The 12,525-nt window shown below is 42.3% G+C and overlaps 1 protein-coding gene across 1 annotated transcript in view; it reads left to right on the plus strand.

Annotated features, from left to right (window-relative positions):
* The first annotated feature begins 272 nt into the window (after nt 1–272).
* The window catches only part of LOC115179983 (decorin), a 35,563-nt gene continuing 23,310 nt past the window's right edge, over nt 273–12,525 (plus strand). The window contains exon 1 of the mRNA XM_029741810.1: nt 273–631. The gene's annotated coding sequence lies outside the window, so the exon portion shown is untranslated. The remainder of the gene's footprint in view (nt 632–12,525) is intronic.

Genomic DNA, 12,525 nt, shown 5'->3' on the forward strand with positions numbered 1-12,525 from the left:
GGGAGAGGGAGAGGGAGAGGGAGAGGGAGAGGGAGAGGGAGAAAAATGGAAGAAAGAACGTTAGTGAGAGGAAGGCAGAGAGTAGCTGGCGTTTTGGAACTGAGCTCTGGAGGACCTATCATTACCAGATGGTACTGAATGGGAGCCTGCCAGCCTAGTCACTGCTTATTGCCTTAACTCTGCCTCTCTCCCTCCATTTCTCTCTCTCCCTCCTTTCTTCCCTCCACTCTCCTCTTCTTTTCTCCATCGCTCTGTGACTGTTCATTTTTACATTTTCCTCCTTTTTCTCTCCCTCTATTTCCAGCTGTTTTTGGAGCGCGCTCTCTCTCTCTCTCTCTTTTGCTGGGGGAAGTTCTCTCCACCAAGTGTCTCAATTTAACAGGAGCTCCCTCCCTCTCTCTTTTCCTCTCTCAGCCCCTTCCTCCTCCCCTTCGGCCGTGACAGAGCACACCTGCTTGGTCTTGGCTGCGCGCGCTCTCAGTGCAATTATCGCTCGGCCCGTTGCAGTACAGTGCAGAAGGCTCACAGTGATTCAGCCTATAGCCCCAACTGGATATTTGGAAGGAAGACCATCTGACCTCGGCGCACTCTAACTCTCTCGCTCTCTCTCCCACGCTTCTACAGAGCACAGGTAGGATAACACACTGATAGATAGAGGGGATGGATCTTGGGGGGGAAACTCGGGAAAGACTGGATTATAGGCCTGGGGAGTGTGGGAAGAGAGGGAGATTGTGAGGGGAATTATTAAAAGGGATTTGGAATTGGGGTTATTGTGTTTCGGGGGTACCAAACGTGCAGACTTTGTTAGTAAAATGGTGATGCTGTGCTTGTGGTTTGAGGTTTTCTAATAGCTTGGTAGGTTCTGTGATGTGGATGCTCTTTTGATGTTCCGTCATTCCTTAACTCTACCACCAGACTCTGTGTGCAGTGATTTTGTGGTTGAACTGGTCATGAACGGTTGTTCATTTCGATGTGTTTTTGCACATACATACAATTAGAATGTACGACATGAGTCATGCCAGGCATATCATGAAAGTGATGCGTTTGTGCATGATATTGCAAATTTGTTTTGTGTGGGCGTAGGGTTAGTGTGTGTGTGTGCATGTGTGCATGTGTGTGTGTGTGCGTGCTCCCTCTAAACTAGATGCGTGGCCAGGTCTTAGTCTGGCTTAGGGAGGAGAGACCATAGTTAATCATTCCCATACCAGACCATGTGATAGCCTACAGAATGATGAAGACAGCACCAGCTATAGGGAGGGGGTGTGGTGCTACTGTTGATGCTAGCACTTCACTGCCATGCCAGTGTATTAGAAAACCCTACCCTATTTATCCAAAAGAGGATACCATGATATCTTTCCTTGACTTTATTGGTTTATTAGTTTTTAGTTTTTAACCCATCAAGGCACTTGAGCAAGTGAGCTGTTTTGTCAGTTAGTTGGCTTGTGGTTGTACATGTGGTTTTCCCTTCCATCAAACTATCCAGTGGTGTTAGTTTATGGTTTTACATGCATTCAGAGTTGTTGTGTCTCTGTGTGAGCAGGACAGAGGAATAGAGAGCTGGAGAAGAGGTTTCTTTGATGTGAAGTCCCTGGAGAGTTTTCTCTCCTCTCTTGTCAGTAACTGGCCCTGGTGGAAAACCCATTAAGTTTACCAGTGTCCTTTTCTTCAGTTGTAGCACTTTATTGCATTGCTTTCTCTCTTTTGTACTCTCCCTCTGGCACTTGGAGATCCTACAAGCAAAATAAAAACACAACAACAACAAGGATTTCTTTGTATTTCCTCAAGCCAGTACAGTTCACTTGCAGCAGTTCATGCCAGAATGAACCCACCCAGGGCATTTTAGACTAAAACAAATCGATCTGAAATGGTTTATTTAACTTGTTGTACTGCTGTTCTGTTTCACATCAACGTTAACGCACCGCTTCGGCCCGCCTCGTCACCACTCTGCTTTGATGGAAGCGCTGCAGACCCAAATCGCCCGGGGCAACCAAAATTAAAGGGAGGACCTGCTTTGAAGTCGAAGAAAGGGGGAAAGAAAAAGCAGTACCTGGCAACCCAAAGCCTTATTAATCCGCTAACAGTACAGCTTCCTCTATCACAGAGAGATCTGACTGATGGCTTGCCTGCAAGACACCGCAAAACTCCCAGCTAACTGCTAACATCCTCCAACACAGAGGGAGTTTTTTTACAGGGCTGAACTGGAGATGGAGTACAGAGTGGAGAGGAAGGGGTTATGAGTTGGAGGATGGACAGGATGTGTTTTCCTAGTCCACCCCTAGTGCTCTCCACAACCTCAACCTAAACATGCTGTGGCATGTTGGTGGAGTCATTGATGTTTAAGTCTCGTTTGTTTTGACCAACTTGTACAGTATAGTTTGATTAGCTCTGTATTAGAAAAGTAAGACATGGGTCTTTAGAGGCGAGGCTGTCCAGGCCGAGAGAGAACAATAAGCTGAAAGATGGACGTTAGCCACAAATAAAAATGTTCCTCGTTGGAATAATATAAAGTTCCATTCTCCAGTAGTGCTCTTTCCAACAAGCAAATTGTACTGCCAGAGGGTCAAAGAAAAACATGACTTAATCTATGGGAGATGAAAGGAGGGAAAAAGAGAGAGAAAAGGAGAAATAGAAAAATAGTAGGTTGGGCAGCAGAGTAGATGTTCACATCTGTTCAATACAGGCTGTAGATAATACAGGCTGTAGATAATACAGGCTGTAGATAATACAAGCTGTAGATAATACAGGCTGTAGATAATACAAGCTGTAGATAATACAGGCTGTAGATAATACAAGCTGTAGATAATACAGGCTGTAGATAATACAAGCTGTAGATAATACAGGCTGTAGATAATACATGCTGTAGATAATACAGGCTGTAGATAATACAGGCTGTAGATAATACAAGCTGTAGATAATACAGACTGTAGATAATACAGGCTGTAGATAATACAAGCTGTAGATAATACAGGCTGTAGGTAATACAGGCTGTAGATAATACAAGCTGTAGATAATACAGGCTGTAGATAATACAGGCTGTAGATAATACAGGCTGTAGATAATACAAGCTGTAGATAATACAGGCTGTAGATAATACAGGCTGTAGATAATACAAGCTGTAGATAATACAGGCTGTAGATAATACAGGCTGTAGATAATACAGGCTGTAGATAATACAGGCTGTAGATAATACTGGTTGTAGATAATACAGGCTGTAGATAATACAAGCTGTAGATAATACAGGCTGTAGATAATACAGGCTGTAGATAATACAAGCTGTAGATAATACAGGCTGTAGATAATACAAGCTGTAGATAATACAGGCTGTAGATAATACAAGCTGTAGATAATACAGGCTGTAGATAATACATGCTGTAGATAATACAGGCTGTAGATAATACAGGCTGTAGATAATACAAGCTGTAGATAATACAGGCTGTAGGTAATACAGGCTGTAGATAATACAAGCTGTAGATAATACAGGCTGTAGTATACAGGCTGTAGATAATACAGCTGTAGATAATACAAGCTGTAGATAATACAGGCTGTAGATAATACAGGCTGTAGATAATACAGGCTGTAGATAATACAAGGCTGTAGATAATACAGCTGTAGATAATAAAGGCTGTAGATAATACAGGCTGTAGATAATACAGGCTGTAGATAATACAGCTGTAGATAATACAGGCTGTAGATAATACCAAGGCTGTAGATAATACAGCTGTAGATAATACAGGCTGTAGATAATACAAGCTGTAGAATAGACGGCTGTAGAGTAATACAGGCTGTAGATAATACAAGCTGTAGATAATACAGACTGTAGATAATACAGGCTGTAGATAATACAAGCTGTAGATAATACAGCCTGTAGATAATACAGGCTGTAGATAATACAAGCTGTAGATAATACGGACTGTAGATAATACAGGCTGTAGATAATACAAGCTGTAGATAATACAGGCTGTAGATAATACAGGCTGTAGATAATACAAGCTGTAGATAATACAGGCTGTAGATAATACAGGCTGTAGATAATACAGGCTGTAGATAATACAGGCTGTAGATAATACAAGCTGTAGATAATACAGGCTGTAGATAATACAGGCTGTAGATAATACAGGCTGTAGATAATACAAGCTGTAGATAATACAGACTGTAGATAATACAGGCTGTAGATAATACAAGCTGTAGATAATACAGGCTGTAGATAATACAGGCTGTAGATAATACAGGCTGTAGATAATACTGGTTGTAGATAATACAGGCTGTAGATAATACAAGCTGTAGATAATACAAGCTGTAGATAATACAGGCTGTAGATAATACAGGCTGTAGATAATACAGGCTGTAGATAATACAGGCTGTAGATAATACTGGTTGTAGATAATACAGGCTGTAGATAATACAAGCTGTAGATAATACAGGCTGTAGATAATACAGGCTGTAGATAATACAAGCTGTAGATAATACAAGCTGTAGATAATACAGGCTGTAGATAATACAAGCTGTAGATAATACAGCCTGTAGATAATACAGGCTGTAGATAATACAGGCTGTAGATAATACTGGTTGTAGATAATACAGGCTGTAGATAATACAAGCTGTAGATAATACAGGCTGTAGATAATACAGCCTGTAGATAATACAAGCGTGGATATATAAATGTCAGCCATACAATACTTCTCAATGAACGGTTCAAACGTGGTGTAACCATTTACTGGCTTTCTCCTACAACGGTCCAAAACAGCACAGACGCTTCAGGGATTTCTGCGGTCTCTGCTGTCTGTCAACGATATACGTGTTTTTATGACCCAATTTCTGAATATCTTTGGAGTTCTCCCAAAGAAATGCAATGCTCACAGACGTTGGTCTTGTAAAGGATCCAGAGAGAGTTTTTGGGTTTGACGTGGGGAAGTCATTCTGTTAGGGAACTATTGTGGCCACTGAAGGGGTTAGTGATGAAGGCATTTCCTGTTGACAAAGCGCTGGTATATTATCTGTAGTGTCCAATCTGCCCAACATTTAACAGAGAAGTTGTTTGTTGGATGGATCTCTGGTTTTCTCCCCGTAGAGATTAACTCTCTTGAACTCAGATGTCTTTGGAAATGTCTTTAGGGAAAAAACTATGACAAATGGAGACCCGTTAGTAGGATTTCAATATGGAGGCAGATGAATCACGCAGACAGACAAACCGGGTCTTGAGGACTGGAAATGGTTAAAACTGTCTGGGTATCTGCGTCTGGTTGGGGAGGGGTTGACACGTTGAGTTGTTGAGGGGTTTAAAGGGGGTAACACATGTTTCAGACATCTCATAACCTTGTAAATACCTCCCCTTGATTCGTTACTGACAGGCCCTCTGGAGACAGAAGGCTGAGACCCCAGTCAAGGAGAGTTGGAGCAGAATGGAGTCATGGAGGGTGAAGGTAGTGGTAGGGGGTAGGAGGGTTGGAATTGAGATCTGTCTCCTGTCAGTCACTCAGACACAAAACAAGAACAACATACCATCTCTGTCATCCTCTCGCAAATGCTGCACAAGTGTGGAAGGGTAGGAGTATGGGCTGATGACCTACATACTGTACATGTGGCATGGATGGAATACAACTGAATGGTGTCCAAGAGAGCGATAGATGGAGAGAGAAAGACAGAGGAAGAGAGAGAGAGAGAGAGAGAGGGAGAGACGTAGAGAGAGAGAGATGTGTGGAGGGAATAATGAGACAGATATGTTACATGGTGTCTCTACTGTAATCTGCTTCCTGCCTGAGACTTGTCAGAAGTCTGTCCAGATTTTTAGAGAAAGTGGCTAGGACGGGAGAGAAGAGAGAGGGATGAGAGGGAGGGAGGGAGGGGGGTTGACAAGGCTGCTGCAAAGAAAGGAAGTGTCAACCCCCACCCCTCCGCTCAGAGAGAAAGATCAGACTTGCTCTGACAAAACACAGCCCTCAGGCCTTATCAGAGAATGAGAGGAGGAGGAATGAAAGGGAGAGAGTGTCTTTTGACTGCACCTACCTTTCCACCTTTCGATTATTGAACACAGGCAGTCAGACACACACACACACACACACACCCACACACACACACACACACACACACACACACACACACACACACACACACACACACACACACACACACACATAGGATGAACACACACGCAGAATGAAGACACACATACACACACACACACATTGTATGAAGACACATACACACACACACACACACACAGTATGAAGAAGAGTATGAAAAATAACCACTGATCTCAGAACTGTTAAAACTCTCTAGGCCCTCATTGCACCGGGTTCCCTACTGATCCGGCAACTAAATAACATCTCACATTACGCATCCGCAACATTAAAGACATCGCTCACAGCTAGCACTACAGCTAGTTACTGCCCTCCTCCTGTACTATCCAAATATGAACCCTGTAATATGTGCCAGTTTATAGTTGACCATCAAATCTGCTCCGGATAGACGTCATTGTGTCGCTATTTACGTGTTTGTTGTCAATGGTATCGCTAATCAATCTGGTTCTAGTAATCACGGTGATGTTGACAACATGACACAAGTTGACTAACGTACGCTAATTGTCACCTCATTAAAAGACAAATAATTGACAGGTTAGGTCCACTTGAGTGCATACGAACAGTATCTGGCCCTGTTGCCTTTGCTACTGTAACAAGCAGACAAAAAGATGGCTCTGACGTGATTTGGGGGGGCATCAGCGGAACGGCATGAATGGTGAGAGAGTTCAACAAACGTGCCAATGTGCAAAAGCATGTTGGTGGGCATTGCCCAGGACATCAATGAGACTAACTCAACTTGAGTGGTAAACCACACTGTAATGTACCACACTATACTGCCCATTCAAGTTCCCTAAGCCATCAAACAATATTCAGAACAATAATTCTTATCGATGTCAAATACATGTTTTACTCTGCAGTATACACTAGTAAAATAACCACGATCAAATCAAATCAAATGCATGTTTTACTCTGCAGTATACACTAGTAAAATAACCACGATCAAATCAAATCAAATACATGTTTTACTCTGCAGTATACACTAGTAAATAACCACGATCAAATCAAATCAAATACATGTTTTACTCTGCAGTATACACTAGTAAAAATAACCACGATCAAATCAAATCAAATACATGTTTTACTCTGCAGTATACACTAGTAAAATAACCACGATCAAATCAAATCAAATACATGTTTTACTCTGCAGTATACACTAGTAAAATAACCACGATCAAATCAAATCAAATACATGTTTTACTCTGCAGTATACACTAGTAAAATAACCACGATACGATCAAATCAATCAAATACATGTTTTACTCTGCAGTATACACTAGTAAAATAACCACGATCAAATCAAATCAAATACATGTTTTACTCTGCAGTATACACTAGTAAAATAACCACGATCAAATCAAATCAAATACATGTTTTACTCTGCAGTATACACTAGTAAAATAACCACGATCAAATCAAATCAAATACATGTTTTACTCTGCAGTATAAACTAGTAAAATAACCACGATCAAATCAAATCAAATACATGTTTTACTCTGCAGTATACACTAGTAAAATAACCACGATCATATCAAATCAAATACATGTTTTACTCTGCAGTATACACTAGTAAAATAACCACGATCATATCAAATCAAATACATGTTTTACTCTGCAGTATACACTAGTAAAATAACCACGATCATATCAAATCAAATACATGTTTTACTCTGCAGTATACACTAGTAAAATAACCACGATCATATCAAATCAAATACATGTTTTACTCTGCAGTATACACTAGTAAAATAACCATGATCATATCAAATCAAATACATGTTTTACTCTGCAGTATACACTAGTAAAATAACCACGATCAAATCAAATCAAATACATGTTTTACTCTGCAGTATACACTAGTAAAATAACCACGATCATATCAAAGCAAATCAAATGTTATATGTCACATGTTTAGTAAATAACAGTTATAGACTAACAGTGCAACGCTTACCCTACAGGCCCTTCCCAACAATGCAGAGAAAGAAAATAGAGAAATAATAGAACAGTAATAACATGTATTAATAAAAGTAATAATAAATACACAATGAGTAACTATAACTTGGCTACATACATGAGGTACTAGTACCAAGTGGATGTGCAGGGGTACGAGGTAATTGACGTAGATATGTACATATAACTAGGAATAAAGTGACAGATAATAAACATTAGCTGCGGCGTATGTAATGAGAAATAAAAGTAACTGCAAAAAGGGTCAAAGCAGATAGTTCGGGTAGCTATTTTGTTAGCTATTTAACCAACTATATCCTATGGTCCTTAGATCCCTGACAACTGCTTCCCGGAGACTTTACCCTACAGCAGGGTCAACTACAACACTGTGTGGTCTAGATACCTAGACACTGACTGAACCCATGTAAGGCCTTACTCACACACTTTGCATTGTGCACCTCAGCCCTCTCAATGCCTTTCATATACAGCTGTCAACAAACAGTGTAAGCCCTTTGGATTAGTCATTAGAAGTGCACTGAGAACTCATTCAAAGGATCCACCTAAACAAAACATCAATTAGAGAGAGAGAGAGAGAGAGAGAGAGAGAGAGAGAGAGGAAACACAGAGAGAGAGGGGGAAACACACACACAGAGAGAGACAGAGAGAGAGAGAGAGAGAGAGAGAGAGGAAACACAGAGAGAGAGAGAGGGGGGGAAACACACACACACACAGAGACAGAGAAAGAGAGAGAGAGAGAGAGAGAGAGGGAAACACACAGAGAGAGAGAGAGCGAGAGAGAGAGAGAGAGAAACACACAGAGAGAGAGAGAGAGAGAGAGAGAGAGAGAGAGAGAGAGAGAGAGAGAGAGAGAGAGAGAGAGAGAGAGAGAGAGAGAGGAAAATACAGAGAGAGAGAGAGAGAGAGAGAGAAACAGAGAGAGAGAGAGAGAGAGGGGGGGGGGAACACAAACACAGAGAGAGAGAGAGAGAGAGAGAGAGAGAGAGAGAGAGAGAGAGAGAGAGAGAGAGAGAGAGAGAGAGAGAGAGAGGAAAACACACACAGAGAGAGAGAGAGGGAAACACAGAGAGAGAAAGAGAGAGAGAGAGAGAGAGAGGGAAACACAGAGAGAGAGTGAGAGAGAGAGAGGAAAATACACAGAGAGAGAGAGAGAGAGAGAGAGGAAAACAGAGAGAGAGAGAGAGAGAGAGGGGGGGGAAACACACACACACACAGAGACAGAGAAAGAGAGAGAGAGAGAGAGAGAGAGAGAGAGAGAGGGAAACACAGAGAGAGAGAGAGAGCGAGAGAGAGAGAGAGAGGGAAACACAGAGAGAGAGAGAGAGAGAGAGAGAGAGAGAGAGAGAGAGAGAGAGAGAGAGAGGAAAATACACAGAGAGAGAGAGAGAGAGAGGAAAACAGAGAGAGAGAGAGAGAGAGAGGGGGAACACAAACACAGAGAGAGAGAGAGAGAGAGAGAGGGAAACACAGAGAGAGAGATAAAAACACACAGAGAGAGAGAGAGGGGGGAAACAGAGAGAGAAAGAGAGAGAGAGAGAGAGAGAGAGAGAGAGGGAGGGAGAGAGGAAAACACACACAGAGAGAGAGAGAGGGAAACACAGAGAGAGAAAGAGAGAGAGAGAGAGAGAGAGAGAGAGAGAGCGAGGGAAACACACACACAGAGAGAGAGAGAGAGAGAGTGAGAGAGAGAGAGAGAGAGAGAGAGAGAGAGAGAGAGAGAGAGAGAAGGCCTTGCTAGCCCAATAGACATTGCCAAGCAGTTGTCTGAAGATGGGAGATTGAGGAGACAGAAGACCAGTCAAAGTGTTGATGGTGGCAGGTTTCTTTAGTGGTTTAGCAGAGGATCGGCTCTGTCGTGTCGTGGCGTGCCATGGACACAGCCCTCTAGGTTCACACACAGACTTTCACTTCGAAGCATGTTTTTTTAGGGCTGTCTGTGATCTAACCAATGGATACTCCAGATGCACCATGGGTGCCTCGCCAGATCAGCCCTTTATGCTTATGAAGCTGTACCTCCACCCTCTCTCCTCTCCCCTCCTCTCTCCTGGATATCTTTGAGGAAACTACTGATGAAAGAGCCAATGCCTGGGGCTCAGTGGGACGTCTAATGGGATGTGTCTGCCTGCACAGGTTCAATCAAACTGTGACGAGCTCCCTTCTGCATTACTGGGTCTCGTGGCATCGCTCAGCCTCTCTAGAATACAGATTAGATTAGTTACTACTAAATGGACAGAATCAAGATCTTGATTAACATGTTTTGCATGGTTTGCAAGCTTCAAACGTTTCCTTATTCAATTTTTTCTCACAATTGTGTCAAATCCTTATCGTACTATGCCTGTACACATGAAATAAGCTAACCTAGACATGTATGTCAGTTTTGATCATTACTAGCACCACATTGGATGTGGCGTTGTTGGGTTAGCATATTACCAACCAATCAGCAGGTAGTATTATACAGTTGTTGCTAATGTGTTTAATAAAAACATGACTGACAGATCTCCCTCTTCAAGGAGATTGGTATCTCTTCCCTCCTGCTCTGCTTTGTTTTAATACGTCTCAGGAATGTTTATTATCACCTAGAAATGGGAGGACACACAGGAGGCTGCTTTTAATAGGAATTCCTCTGTGTGTGCGGTGCATGTGTGCGTGTGTGTGCCTGCCTGCATGTACCTCCAGCAATGGCTAACGTCCAAACACTGAGGAGATCGGGATCAATGCTTAGCGGTCAAGGACTATATGGGTCGTTCCACCAATTCAGTGCCTTTTGAGAAGTGTAAAAAAAAGGTGTGATTTCATCTTAAATCAGCCATAAATCCCCTTGTGACAGGGGGAATGGAAGTGTGTCATGTGCAACAGGGAGTGGCAATCATAAAACAAAATCAATTGTTAAAACATTTCTATCCTGTCTATCTATGGGTAACAGGGTTGACATGTTATGTGCACAGAGGGACATGTCAAAATGCTGAGTTTTTGCACTTTAGCAAGTCTTTATCGATATAAAAAATTTCATTTATTGAATTTCCATTTAATATAACAGGCTTTTGAAATGCACTATTTTCGTGGAATGACCCTTATGTAAATCAGTACTGCATTCCTTCCTGCTATCTCTATTTGGTTTCCTGCTCTCAGACCAATGGAGGTTTAAAAATACTAACCGTCTTGGCAGACAACTAACAGGGAATTCATTATGGATTCCCCTACATATTGACTTATAGATAAGTTAAACCTAGAGCCAAGATTTGCCCTGTTCAAAAAGATTGGACCAACATGTTCTTGTGCTCTACTGTTAAGCTAAGATTGGATCTGTTTTATCTCTGAGTTTCAACACATTTCCACATGGCACGTGTTTCCAACTCAGTGGCCTTGTGGTTAGAGTGTCCACCCTGAGATTGGAAGGTTGTGAGTTCAAACCCTGGCTGAGTCATAACAAAGACTAAAAACGGGACATGATTTGTCTCACTTGACACTTAGCATTAAGGAGATAGATTGGGGGTAAGGCACTGTGATAGACTCGCGTCCTGTCCAGGGAGTGTACTTGTACATCAAGCTGCCTCACGCTACAGAAACAGGAGATAGACTCCTGCCCTATGAGTCGTTCCAGCTGGAATAAGCCAAGGCTCGTGCAAGGCTACTTAATAACATGTTTCCGTAGGCTAAGGCTCAGTCCTCCATGGAAAATAGAAGTCAAAGTCACAGCATTACAAGTCAAATCCAATTGAATCCATGTTTTCTTCGTCCACCCATATTACAATGAGCAGAGGCATATGCCACACGGTTGGAATTCAATCCATCAACCCAGCAAATTTTTCATCAATTTCTTTTCATGAAATTGATCCCAACAGTGATACAGTATGCTCGGAGAACTCTGTTCCCATTGAGTGCTGTAATGTAGCTCTGTCTGTCTGTGTGATGGCTGTAGTGTGGGTTAGACTTATAATTACCCTGGATGTTCAGAGAGAGACGCCGTAAGGCCTGATCCTGTTCCCATTGACCTGACGCCACCCTAAGAACCGCACATACACACACACACACACACACACACACACACACACACACACACACACACACACACACACACACACACACACACACACACACACACACAGTCACCTACCCAGCAATCTGTCTGTCATGCAAAGGTCCAGCAGACCCACCTCTCTATTTGGTCCCAAAGTAATTGAAGGGGCAGTGTGTAACCATAAACATCATGAGCCGAATAATAACACTGACCCTGAACCAGTTGGAGAGAACTGAAAGTACAGTACAGTAATCGGGCTGTGTTTGTCTGGGCTTGGACTAGTGGGTCAGTTTGACTGGACAGAGTGTGTTTTGTGTGACTAGACTGGTCAGAAGGCTTGAGTGGGTCAAAAATGAACTGGAATGGATGACCATTGTGGTCATGACTTGTCGATCAGCGAAGAAGACTTCTCACAGTATATGGCTGGTTTCCTATAGTCTTTGAGGGCCTTAAAATGGAGAGAGATAA

Source organism: Salmo trutta, chromosome 40, assembly GCF_901001165.1.
Source record: "Salmo trutta chromosome 40, fSalTru1.1, whole genome shotgun sequence".
Lineage (NCBI taxonomy): Eukaryota > Metazoa > Chordata > Actinopteri > Salmoniformes > Salmonidae > Salmo > Salmo trutta.